General features: G+C 45.5%; 1 non-coding gene across 1 annotated transcript; it reads left to right on the forward strand.

The window, feature by feature from the left end:
- The first annotated feature begins 1,158 nt into the window (after positions 1–1,158).
- Positions 1,159–1,273, forward strand: LOC115896702. The gene has a single exon (XR_004056604.1). It is a non-coding gene; the product is annotated as a small nucleolar RNA SNORA76 (small nucleolar RNA).
- Positions 1,274–13,856: the final 12,583 nt, after the last annotated feature.

Raw genomic sequence — 13,856 nt, forward strand, 5'->3', positions numbered from 1 at the left:
AGGTGTTAAGGCCTTCCCTCTGCGGGACGTAGGCGGAGTTGGAGGAGAAAGGGGCGGAGCTGAGTGCGAAGGAATGAATGCGTCTAAAACTAAAGGGAGCTTAGCACGAGGTTGGGACCGGATCCCGAGGGCCGGGCGAAGCTGCGCGCACTGGAGGGACGGGGCCCTGGCGTGAGAAGGGGCCGAGCGGAGTCGGGGGCGGGGCGGAGCCGAGCTTCTGGGAAGAGCGGCGCCGGGCGAGGGAGATGGAGCGGACCTGTGGTTTGTGAACTCGTGCCGGGACCATCACCTCCTTCCCAAAGGAAGGACCTTTGGGAAACCGCGGATTCAGTGTTTTCATCCCCAAGTCTTTCTTGACAAAAATGTCAGGCTCTCTGCCATGTTACGCTTCCCCATTTCCGTGTCTTTTTTTTTTTTTTCTTGCTTTGACACGGAGTCTCGCTCTGTCGCCCGAGCTGGAGTACAGTAGTGCGATCTCGGCTCACTGCACCCTCCGCCTCCCGGGTTCAAACGATTCTTCCCCCTCAGCCTCCCGAGTAGCTGGGACTGCAGGCACGCGCCACCACGCCCAGCTAATTTTTGTATTTTTAGTAGAGACAGGGTTTCACCATGTTGTCCAGGATGGTCTTGATCTCTTGACTTCACGAATCCGTGTTTTTTTAAATAATTATAGCCGTTATACAAACTAACATTTAGTAACTGCTTGAAAGCATGCTAAGGACTCACGAGGGAATGCTTTTTTTCTTCTTCTTCCCCAATTTTAGCACTGAGGAAACTGATACACAGTGAGGTTAGCTCGCCAAGGTCACACAGCTAGGAAGGGATGGAGCAAGACTTCTTTTTAGACACCCCAACAGCCAAGATTTTGTCAGGTTAATACACGAGTTGGAGATTTGCTTTTAGAAAAAACAGGGTTACTGGTACCGCCAACTTACCACAAGATTGTAAACTCCACAAGGGGCGGGATCATGACTGAGGCACCCATTTATACCCAGTGCCTGATGCATAATAGACAATCTGTTGAGTACATGAATGCATGTGTAGAATTTAAAACTCACCTGATCATCTTTTTTAAAGTAAACTTTTTATTTTGGAATTAATTTTAGCTTTACAGAAAAGTTGCAAAAATAGTACAAAGTTCTCTTCGTTCCCTCTATTGTTGAGTATGACTCCTGTGGCCTGGCCCGGGGTTCAGGCTGCAGACCCAGAGCTTGTGCTTGTGCATAACTGGGACCCCCAGGCGTGGGGGTCCTTTCAACTGCCAGCGACAAGGAGGTGGCGAAAGAATAAAAAATTAATTAAAAAAAAAAAATCTGAGAGCATGACATTGGTACACTATTATTAACTAAGCTCCACACTTTACCTAATGATCCTCCCATTGTGATCAACTCTTCCCTTTCATCTAGCCCAACTGAGGTAGGAGAATAGAGTCTGGAAACAGGGAACCTAAGACCATTTCACGCTGACTTCCTAGAACTAAATTGAAAGGAAAACCCTAATTTTCCACAGCTAAGTAACAAGAGGACCAGAGGCTACTCTCTTTGCAAACACCCACCTTTTCTGTGCAGCGGATGGGAAATTGAAAGCACACTTCAATTGCTATGCTACATTTCAATTTCTGTGTTAAAATTGCATAGAAGTGCAACTTTGTAACTTCACTTCATCCTGATTGGTTGCTTTCCACAACCAATCAGATGTTTGCACAGGAGTGTGACCTTTGTAACTTCACTTTGTCCTCTGATAAACCAATCAGACTGATTGTGGGCCACCATGTCATTTACATGAGGTGAACACCAAGTGGCCAATGGGAAACCTCTAGGGCGTATTTGGACCCAAGAAGATTCTGTATCTGGGCCCTTGAGCAGCTGCTTGGCCTGCCCCCACACTGTGGAGTGTACTTTCATTTTTAATAAACCCTTGCTTTTGTTCTTTCATTGCTCCATTTTCTCCTTGCTTTTCTGTGTGTTTTCTCCAATTCTTTGTTCAAAAACCGCAAGAACCTAGACAACCTTCAGTCAAAACCCTCTACAGGTAACATATTTTGGCAAGCCAGCCAGGAGAGAAGGTAGGCCCAAAGCTTGGAATTTATTTTTCTCCTTTTCCCTTTTAATGCAGGGGAATCTTTCTCTCCCTCTCTCTTTTCCTTTCCAACTCGGAACCCTCAGTAGATAGCGTCTAAGCACAGAGGAAACTGCAAGTTTCTGGCCAGGACCACTGTCTGGTAAAACTGAAAGGCTTCCATGTCAAAGCACTTGACCACCACTGCCTGTTTAGGGTGAGGAGTCTTTTTCCTTGTTTTCATTTGTCTGAGTCCTATTCCTTTTCTTTCTTTCTTTCTTTTTCTGAGTTCTTTTCCTTTTTTGCTTTTTCAGTCTTTCACTAGTTGTTTCCTAGTAACTCCTTGGTAATTGAGGGGAACTGGCCAGGGCCACTCTCTAGTGTTCTCTGAAGGCCAACGAGTGAACAGGGATGGCTGCCCTGCCCAGAAGGGTGAAAGACTCTTTTCTGTCCTTTCTGATTATAGTCCCTGATCCCTACCTGTGTCTCGGTTGGCAGCAGCAGCTCATTCAGGGCAAACTCACACATGTTTCAGGTGACTTAAACTTTCTTGTGCTAAATTCTTCCCTTCCCTTCCCTTCCCCTACTCGACTGGCTAAGGACAGAAAATCCACCCAGCTATGCAAAAAGGTTATATGAGTCAGAGGGTCCAGGCGTGTCATAGGTGGTCTGTGTGGTGCATGGGGAGTGGGGGTAATTCATGAAAGGGAATCTATTGTTGCCTAAATTGAAAGAGTTAAAGAGTTGGTTTAAGTGGCATGGGAAAACCTTAAGGAAAGTTCATAGTAGGAATGCCCCAGGTAAAATTTGGGTCACCTGGTGAGCCCTCCACTTTTCAAAGTCCTCTTCTCTTTTCCAGACCACTATGGGCAATTCTCCACCTATTCCACCTGATTGCCCACTTGGCTACATCCTCCACCATTGGAATCAATTTGACCCTGACAATCTAAAGAGAAAACATGTAATTTTTTTCTGCAGTACTGTTTGGCTCCATTATGAGCTGCCCAGCCTGGAAAAAATGGGTAGTCAATGGTAGCCTTAATTATGACATCATCTTGCAATTAGACCTATTTTGCAAGAGGCAGGGCAAATGGCCAGAAATCTTGTATGTACAGACTTTCATGACCCTATACCAAAACCTAAGAATCTGTGAAACTCCCAGAACCCACCCTACAAAGGAAAGTTCTAAGGGAGAACTACACATTATAGATGGCCCTCTCTTACAAGGGCCACCTATCTCTCAGAGTGAACAGTGACTACTCCCATATAGCCCCTTGCAAGTGCTCCTGAGGCTAAAGCCCAGGAGCAACACCAGAGACCCTACTAAGTCCCCCTCACATTCAGAGGGGAACCCCGTATTCAACTCTCCTTCCAACCCTGCTACACCTTAGGGAAGTAGCAGGAGTTGAGGGGCCAGTCCTAGTGCAGGCCCCCTTCTCTATAACTAATGTACAACAATGTAAGGAAAGGCTAGGAAGTTGTTCTGAGAATCCTAGGAAATTTGCAGATGGGTTCCAGACTTTGACCTTAGCCTTTCATCTCTCTCGTGGAGAGAGGGTCAATTCATTCTAGCAAGCTGTTGACACTCCCTCAGAAAAGGAACACACCTTTGAGGCTGCCAGCAGGGAAGTGGATGAATTATCCTCCTGAAACTCTCAGGGCAATTACTGAGGCCCAGACACAGTTCCCACTACTGATCCTAATTGAGACTATAACGCCCCCATGGGAATGAACCACTGGGCTAAATTTCTTGAGGCTGTCCTTGGAAGAATGAGAAAGGGATTAACTAACGGAGTAAATTGTGATAAAGTAAGGGAGGTTACACAAGGCAAGGAGGAAAATCCAGCCATGTTTTACGGTAGGCTGGAGGAAGCCTTTAAATATATACTAATCTGGACCCTTCCTCTCCCAAAGGCAAAATATTAATGGCACAGCATTTCATTAGCCAGTCTGCCCCAGACATTAGATGTAAACTCCAAAAGCTACAGATGGGGCCACAAACTAATCAAAATCAGCTTCTTGATACTGCCTTTATGGTGTATAACAATCATGACCTGGAGGAAGGAAAAAGAGAACAGAGTAAAGAAAGATGCAAGCCAAAATTATGGCAGCCATCGTTGGTGATGCCCTGAATGCCCAAAGAGTGTCTAAGAGAAACCCGAAGGACTGTAAAGATAATGCCAGCAAAGGCAAGTTTTCCTGCAAATGCAAGAAAAGCAGGCATTGGGCAAAGGAATATACCAAATACCGCCCCCCCTCCCCGCCCAAGGCCCCTGCTGTCAGTGCAAAGGCACCAGTCATGAACCTTAGCACTGGAGAATTGACTGCCCTTGCTCCCACGGAGGGGCTGGGTTAGGCAAAACTCTAGCAGTGCGAAAGGAGGAATCAGATGAAGACTGAAGGGGCCCGGGATCTTCCTCACTGCCCCTGTCCAGGAACATCATAATTACCACTGGGGAGCCCCGAGTAACTCTGGATGTCATGGGCACCCAAATTCAGTTTCGTTTTGATGCAGGGGCAAATTACTCTGTCCTTACTGCTTATGCAGGGAAACTTTCCTCCTGGTCAGAATGGAAGGGAAGCCACAAACCAGATTTTTTACTCCTCCTTTGATTTGTCAATTTAAGAAACAAATCTTCCAACAGGAATGCCTAGTAGTATCAAGCTACCCAACCCCCTGCTGGGAAGAAAGATTATGGTTAAAATAAGGGCACGGCTACAATTTAAACATCATCCAGTGAAATTGCTAATAGCCAAAAATACAGACAATGTCCAAGACCACATTAATAAACAGGTTAACCTGCTGGCATTGTATACTAGAAAACCAGGGAAGGCGAAAACAGCAGTGCCAGTCAAAATACAGCTTGAAGACCCCAGCTATTTTCCCAATCAAAAATAATACCCAATTAAGCAGGAAGTGAGAAATGACCTAGCACCCATAGTTGAGGTATTACTTACCCATGGGCTCTTAAAACCCTGTAATTCTCCCTGCAATACCCCCATCTTACCTGTTCTTCAGGGGAATACTGGTTAGTAAGAACAGTTAATAAAGAAACAACGGGAACAAAAAGAAGGATCCTGGTGGTATATGGGGTCAAAAATATATCTCCCTCAGACAGCCCAGTAGAAAGTTATAAAAGCCCTGCATGACTCTTTCCATATTGGGAGGGATGCAACTCTGATTATGGTAAACAAGCTCTTTACTGGGTCTAACTTCAGTGGCTATGCAGGTCTGCGAAGCCTGCTTACTCTGTGCACTTAACAACCCAGGAAACAAAATGCCCCCTCTAATAGAACCAGTCCAGAGGAGAGGAAAGTTTCCAGGGGGAGACTGGCAATTAGACTTCACCTATATGCCAACTTGCAGAGGATACAAGTTTTTGTTAGTACTAGTAGATACCTTTACTGGTTGGGTTGAAGTTTATCTTACCAGAACACAGAAGGCTAATGAGATTATAAAGATTCTCTTAAAAGAAATAATCCCCTAGTTTGGGTTACCTCAGAGCCTCCAAAGTGATAATGTCCTGTCCTTTATCTCCAAATAACTTGAGCGGTTGCTAAGGTTCTTGGAATCAAATACCATTTATATTCAGCATGGAGGCCTCAATCCTCCAGGAAAGTAGAAACGGGTAACCAAACTCTAAAACAGGTGTTAGCTAAGCTATGTCAGGAAACATCAGAAACTCGGGTCAGCTTACTGTCCATCGCCCTCTTAAGGATCCGTAATACCTCTAGAGCAAAAATTAATATAAGCGAATATAATGAAATGTTATACAGAAGGCCATTCTTAACCAATAATTACTGATCCAGAAATGGCCAGTTTAGTAAAATACCTAGTCAACCTAGGACAATTTCAGCAGGCTTTACAAAAGTGTGGAATTCAAAGGCTCCCCATACTGGCAACTAACCAGCAACCCCAAATCAGGCCAGGAGATAAGGTACTTGTTAAAACACAGAAGGAGGGATCAACTGTTCAACAATTACAACCCAAATGGAAGGGACCATGTTCAGTAATACTGGCTATGCCTTCTGCCATCAAAGTACAAGGATTAGATAGTTGGGTACATCTTTCAAGGATCAAACCAGCAATACCAGAAGCTCCGGACCAGGAACCTGAAGTTTCCATCAGCCACTACACTTGTGAACTTGTAGAAGCCCTGAAGTACCTGTTTAGAAGACAGCCAAAAGATGAGTAAATGCCTACCAATTTTCCTTGGTGTCTTTGTTGCATAATTACTGTAGGCTGGATAATAGTAGTCATTTATTTTTGCAGTTTAATTGCCTTCTTCCAAATGGGTGGAATCATTTCCTTTGTAGTAATTAAGCTGAATGTTTTATTCATTTTTATAACAAACATTCCTGACAGCATAGGTATCCACACCCAAAGTTCCCATTAAGTCTTTTAACTGAATTCATTTTCTCTCGCATAGAGACTATCAAGCTTCAGATGATCATGTAACAAGGTTTCCAGCCAGTTTCAAGTGAAGACACCACCCCTGGCCATCAAGAAGCCACCCTGTCTCCACCAGACAGAGTAGGGAGAGAGTTCCGTGATCTCCAACAGATAGGTACTACGCCCAAGTCAGCATGAAGCAGTTACAGAAGAAAGTCCGTCAGTCCCTCTGCCTTCCATAAAGATTTGTGGGTATCACGTCTCTCAGGGATGAGATGAGGCAACAGAACAGGGTCTGGAGGCAGGGAACCTAAGATTGTTTCACACTGACTTCCTAGAACTAAATTGAAATGAAAACTCTAACTTTCCACACTTAAGTAACAAAAGGACCAGAGGCTACTCCCTTTGCAAACCCTCACCTTGTCTGTATAGCAGATGGGAAATCAAAAGTACCTCTGATTGGTTGCCCTTTTTTTTTTTTTTTTTTTTTTGAGATGGAGTCTTGCTCTGTTACCTAGGCTAGAGTGCAATGGCACGATCTCAGTTCACTGCAGCCTCTGCCTCCTGGTTTTAAGCAATTCTCCTGCCTCAGCCTCCCAAGTAGCTGGAATCACAGGTGCCTGCCACCACACCTGGCTAATTTTTAAAATATTTTCAGTAGAGAAATGACCAGGCTGGTCTCGAACTCTTGGCCTCTGGTGATCCGCCTGTCTCCAGCCTCCCAAGTGCTTGAGTCACTGTGCCCTGCCAACTGGTTGCTTTATGCAACCAATCAGATGTTTGCACAGGAGGGCGACCTTTGACGTTTCAGCCTCCTATTGGTTGCTTCAGCAACCAATCAGACTGATTGTGGGCCAACACTTCATTTACATGAAGGGAGCACCAAGTAGCCAATGGGAGACCTCTAGAGGGTGTCTGGACCCCAGAAGATTCTGTATTGGGGGCCCTTGAGCTGCTGCTAAGGCTGCTCCCATACTGTGGAGTGTACTTTCATTTTCAATAAATCCCCACTTTCATTCTTTTTTTTTTTTTTTTTTGAGATGGAGTCTCTCTCTGTTGCCCAGGCTGGAGTGCAGTGGAGCCATCTCCACTCACTGCAACCTCCACTTCCTGGGTTCAAGTGATTCTCTTGCCTCAGCTTCCCAAGTCGCTGAGATTACAGGCACTCACCACCACGCCCCACTAATTTTTTGTAAATTTTTTGTAGAGACGGGGTTTCGCCAAGTTGGCCAGGCTGATCTTGAGTCTTGAACTCATGACCTCAGGTGATCCACCCGCCTCAGCCTCCCAAAGTACTGGGATTTCAGACTTGAGCCACTGCACCCAGCTGCATTCTTTCATTGCTTCTTTCTTTCCTTGCTTTGCTGTGCGTTTTGTTCATTTCTTTGTTCAAAATGCCAAGAATCTGGACAAGTTGCAGTCAAGACCCTCTACCAGTAACACAACCTCTTCATGAGATCCATGAGGAAGAGGACTTGCCCAGTGGTACATAGAAGAAGTGAAACTAGACATCACTTCTCCTAAGGCTGAACCTACAGATTATATGAGAGATGGCCACGTGGCTCTGCTCCGGGTGGATATGGGTGACAGATGCTGCTGTGGCTCTGCTCCTTGGTGGATGTGGGTGAGAGATGCTCATGTAGCTCTGCTCCTTGGTACATGTGTAGATGAGAGAATCCCCCGTGGCTCTGGTCCTTGGTGGGCGTGTAGGTGATGGATGCCCCTGTGGCTCCGCTCCTTGGTACATGTGGGTGAGAGACACCCCTGTGGCTCTGCTTCTTGGTGGATGTGGGTAAGAGACACCCCTGTGGCTCTGCTTCTTGGTGGAGGTTTGGGTGGTTGCTCAGGGTAACCACAATGCCAGCATGGTGTGCCCTGCAGAGTCACTGGGAAATAGGAAGGGGCTGCACAGACCCTTCCAGCATCATTCCTTGTCTATCTTTCTAGCAGCCACCCACTTGCTTTCAACTCCTAAATACAGACACACTCCACCATCATACAAGAGGTCAACACCCTCAGGCAGTGGAAGGTTAACTCTCCCAGCCACCTCGGTGGCATATTCCTTTCAGATAAGAGTACCTGGTATCTCCACATAAAGGAATTTGGATGAAATTTTGGAAGGTCACAGACACAGTGACTGGAAACCAAGCCATAAACAAGATGGAAGAAGGGAAGGGACATGTTCCCAGTCAGGTAGACCCCAGGTGCACCCTGGTCCTGCCACCTCCTGCTGAGAGAACTTGGGCAGGGCCTTAACCTCTCCGACCTCAGTTTTCTCATTTGCAAAATGAAGATTCAAGATGATAATAATGAAACTACCTCTCAGTGACAAACTACTCACTCACTGACTCATTGATTTAACTACTGAACAAGATAAAGGCCCTGCCTCTACCCCCACAGGCACACCCCATCCCCCTACGATTAGAATCTTAGTAAAGGGCAATCAGCAAAGAAAGAAAGAAACAAGATGATAGCATCAAGTAATAATACTAGATAACAAAAAAATCAGATTAAAGTAGCACAAATTGGGGTGAGTTGCCTTTTGGGGTCTGATAAGAACTCTCCGAGAAGGTGGGCTTTGACTGTCCCTGGGAGAAATGAGAAACACTTGGGGAAAGAGCCAATGGAAAAATTAAACATGGTCAAGACCATCAGGCCATGCTTCCCAGCCAGGGCCTCACATTGCAGTCCTCTGGGAGCTTTTAAAAATTCCAACCCCCAGGCCACAGTCTAGACATCTAAATCTCTCCAGATGGGACCTAATCATTGATACTTAAAAAAAAAAAACAGGTGACTACAGTATGCAGCCAAGGTTGACATACAGTGATGTAAAGTATCTGACATACATATAATAAGTGCACACATACATAGAAGTGGCAAGTATTAAAAGCAAGGCCTCTGTTCTTGAAGAACTCACTGTTTGGGTGAGGGACAAAGGACAAGATGGAAGAAGGTGAACAAGAAAGCACAATCCATGTTGCTTCCGGGTTCTTCCTCACCAACTTTCCCGCGCGCGGGAAAATGCAGCCCGCGCGTGGGAAGATGCAGATCAACCGAGCATGCGCCAGGTGACGTCAATCCAAAGAGATCGAAACTTACCTGGCCACGACTATGGAGACGCCCCTATCACGCCCTTATCACGCCCTTATCCCGCCCACTGCCCTCCCCCTTCCAGTACCAATGCATAAAAGTCCGCTGCTGGCAGGAACCGGTGTGACTTCTTCGGCCCCGCATTTGTGGACGGAAGAACCTCACCCGAGAGCACCAGCGCAACTTCCCTGGCCCCATACCTGAGGACTGGGGAACCTCGCCCGAGAGTGTGCACATATTTGAAATAAAAGACTGCCACTTTCTTATGTACTTTGGCCTCATGTTTAATTATTTAGCTCTCCTAAATTAAATTAAATTAAACAAAACACTCACCTTCTAAGAGTGATTGATTAGAAAACTGGAAATTAGGCTGGGTGCAGTGGCTCATGCCTGTGATCCCAGCACTTTAGGAGGCAGAGGTGGGTGCTCGCTTACTTGAGCCCAGGAGTTTGAGACCAGCCTGGGCAACACGGTGAGACCCTGTCTCTACAAAAAATACAAAAAAGTATCTGCGCACATCTGTAGTTCAAGTTACTCAGGAGGCTGAGATGAGAGGATTGCCATAGCCCAGGAGGTGGACGTTGCAGTGAGCTGCGATTGTGCCACTGCACTTCAGCCTGGGCAACAGAGCAAGACCCTGTCTCAAAAAAAAAAACGTAAAATAAAAACTGGAAATTATTGCCAGCTTACTATTCACAGCAAGGATCTGGGCCTTGAAATAATATGGCCCAGTGTACAACCTACCAGCCATGCTTGTGTGTGGTGGGTATGGGTGTTGTTGGGGACCAGCCACATACCTAAAGGCTGGGGTGTGTGTGTGTGTGTGTGTGTGCTCTGAGTATTAAAAGTGCATAGGAGGCAGGAGAAAAGGGCCCCGAGGCAGTGAACCTAAAGACTTCCTAGAACTCAATCAAACTGAAACACTTTAGCTATGACAAGAAATATCCTCTTTATTTACATGGTAAATGACTTTGTAACTTTACTTCATCCTCTTCATTTACATAGGGTGTACACCAAGTAAATAACTTGGTAACTTCAGTTTAGCCTCTTCATTCTAGCCATACACCACATAACCAATGGAAACCTCTAGAAGGCATTTAAACCCCAGAAAATTCTGTAACCAGGCCCTTGAACCACTTGCTTGGGCCCCCTCCCACCCTGTGGAGTGTGCTTTCATTTTCAATAAATCTCTGCTTTTGTTGCTTCATTCTTTCCGTGCTTTGTTTGTGCATTTTGTCCAATTCTTTGTTCAAAACGCCAAAAACCTGGACACCCTTAATCAGTAACACTTACACCTCAACTATGTGTGTGGCAGTCATGTGAGTCAGATGTAGAGGTCACAGATAGGTGATGCCAGCCTCAAACATGATTTGTTGGTCTCCATGGTGTTTCTTAGAAAATATCACTTAATGGCCGGGCGCGGTGGCTCAAGCCTGTAATCCCAGCACTTTGGGAGGCCGAGACGGGTGGATCACGAGATCAGGAGATCAAGACCATCCTGGCTAACATGGTGAAACCCCGTCTCTACTAAAAATACAAAAAAAACTAGCCGGGCGACCTGGCAGGCGCCTGTAGTCCCAGCTACTCGGGAGGCTGAGGCAGGAGAATGACGTGAACCCGGGAGGCGGAGCTTGCAGTGAGCTGAGATCTGGCCACTGCACTCCAGCCTGGGTGACAGAGCGAGACTCCGTCTCAAAAAAAAAAAAAAAAAAAAAAAAGAAAATATCACTTAATTGCTAATGGCTAATGTACAATTTTAAAAGATTATTTCGGCTGGCATGGTGGTTCACGCCTGTAATCCCAGCACTTTGGGAGGCCGAGGCGGGTGAATCAGGAGGTCAGGAGTTCGAGACCAGCCTGGCTAATATGGTGAAATCCCATCTCTACTAAAACACAAAAATTAGTTGGGCATGGTGGCAGGAACCTGTAATCTTAGCTACTCGGGAGGCTGAAACAGGAGAATCGTTTGAATCAGGGAGGTGGAGGTTGTGGTGAGCCAAGATTGCACCATTGTATTCCAGTCTGGGAGACAGAGTGAGACTCCATCTCAAAAAACAAAAAAAAAAAAGTGATTTCTCATTAAACCGTAGATTTCCAGCTTTTTCTGAAAAATCAGACAATTTGGAAACACCAGCTTTTTTCCCCCAGGGCAACGGTTCATTGAAGCTGTGCTGCCACCACCCTCTAGGTGGGGCCAGGCCCTGCAGCCTCCACAGCCCCTATAGCATATGCAGCTCCCATTTTTGGTATCACCTGGTCTCTGTGAGGGTTCGACCCCACATGTAGTCAGGACACCTTGTTTTAAATCTTGCCTATTCTTGTTATTAAAAGATAATTTTCAAAAAGAAGATATCCTAACTGTCACACACATATAAAATGAACAGGTGTTAAAGATTGTATTTAACTCACTGAGGGAGGGAACCTGTAAGACATTATAACCAGTTCAAGGAAAATCCAAACAACATTCGTTTATAGATCAGGAATAGTGGAATAAATGTGCAAATTGGAGGGAAAATTGGCCTCTTCCATAGTGGGAGAAGGAAGTCCATTTAAACTCCAAGGGACAAAAATTTACATGTATATAGGCAAAGATAATTTTTCATTGTTATGAGCTAACTATAACTTCGGGGCAATAAAAGGCACAGTGCCCCGATACAATCAGAAACAGGTTGTATAGGTATGTGAAAGGAAAATAAATCTTGGGGCCCGCAAATCACTAAGCTCAAGGGAAAAGTCAAACTGGGAACTGCTTAGGGCCAACCTGCCTCCCATTCTATTCAAAGTCACCCTCCACTCACTGAGATAAATGCATATCTGACTGCCTCCTTTGGAAACTCAGAAGAATGCAACCATTTGTCTGTCACCTGCCTGTGACCTGGAAGTTCCCTCCCCACTTCAGATTGTCCCCACCTTTCTGGATGGAACTAATGTACTTCTTAAATACTTTGATTGATGTCTCATGTCTCCCTAAAATGTATAAAACCAAGCTATGCCCTGACCACCTTGGACAAATGTTGTCAGGACTTCCTGAGGCACTTGTCCACAACCTTGGCAAAATAAACTTTCTAAATTAACTGAGACCTCAGATTTTCAGGGTTCACAGGAATGTAGAAGTGTATGTTCTAGACAATGAATAATTTTTCATTGGTCAAAATTTCTCTCTAAATGGTGATGATGTTTCTGACTATAGGCAGTCTTTAATCTTATTGTGCCTCAGTTTCCCCATTTGTAAGAGGGTAAGTTCAAACTAGAAAATCCCATTCAACTTTGAAAGTCTCTGTACATATATGTGTATACAAATGAAAGGAACACTAGATGTTATTTTAGTGGAAAAGAAACTGAAACTTAGTGAGAGACAGAAATTACCTTGCCCAAGACCACACAGCAGAGCTAGGGTAAGTATTCAGGTTTCCAGTCTCCCAGCTCAGGGCCACACCTTTGGGCAAGATTGCAGAGCTGATAAGAGAACCATCCCCTTCTCACCTCACCAGTCTGAATCTGGAGAGCACTTAGAGGCTGGACAATGGGGAGCAGGGATGTCAAGCAGGCTGGGGAGGGCTATGGAAGGCAGGCTTGGGAGCAGCGTCCTCACCAGCCTCAGTCTGAGGCCCCAAGATGGGTGGCTTCTGTGTAGGCAGGCATCGCTTTGATTCCCAAAGATTTTCATCTCATTAGAGCTTTTTTCTAGAGCTGTGATGATCAATGCTGGCTACACATTGGAGTCATCAGGGTGCTTGAGACCCTCCCCAGGCCTAGGTTGCACACCAGGTTGGGACCTACGTACTAACATTTTTTTAAAGTCCCCCAGAGGATTCCAATATGCTGCTGATATTGAGAACCACTGTTCTAAAGGCCTCCCTAACAGTAACATGCATGCAAAATATTTGAGATCTCACTAAAATGCAGATTATGATTCAGCAAGTCTGGAGTGGAGTCTGAGAATTTGCATTTCTAACTAGCTCCCCATGATACCAAAGCAGCTGGTCTGAGCCCCAGGGTTTGAATAGTTAGGGTCTAGATTAGACTGGCTTTCTCCACCATTGGGTGGTAGGAGTAGGATACAGATGGAGCCAACTATTTCCTCCTAAGGAAGGTGCCTGGGGAACTTTCCCCACCCCTTCTCCTTACTGAAACAGGACAGGAAGGACAGAGCCTCAGTTCTTCCTAGATTCTCTTCCTTATGCCCTATCACTCAACACTGTATGTTGAAATAGGTTCATTCTGTGATGTCTGAGGACCAGTCCAAATTCAGTGCTCTTTTTTTTTATTGTTGGTTTGAGACAGAGTTTTGCTCTTTCGCCCAGGCTGGAGTGAA

Source organism: Rhinopithecus roxellana, chromosome 3 (assembly GCF_007565055.1).
Source record: "Rhinopithecus roxellana isolate Shanxi Qingling chromosome 3, ASM756505v1, whole genome shotgun sequence".
Classification (NCBI taxonomy): domain Eukaryota; kingdom Metazoa; phylum Chordata; class Mammalia; order Primates; family Cercopithecidae; genus Rhinopithecus; species Rhinopithecus roxellana.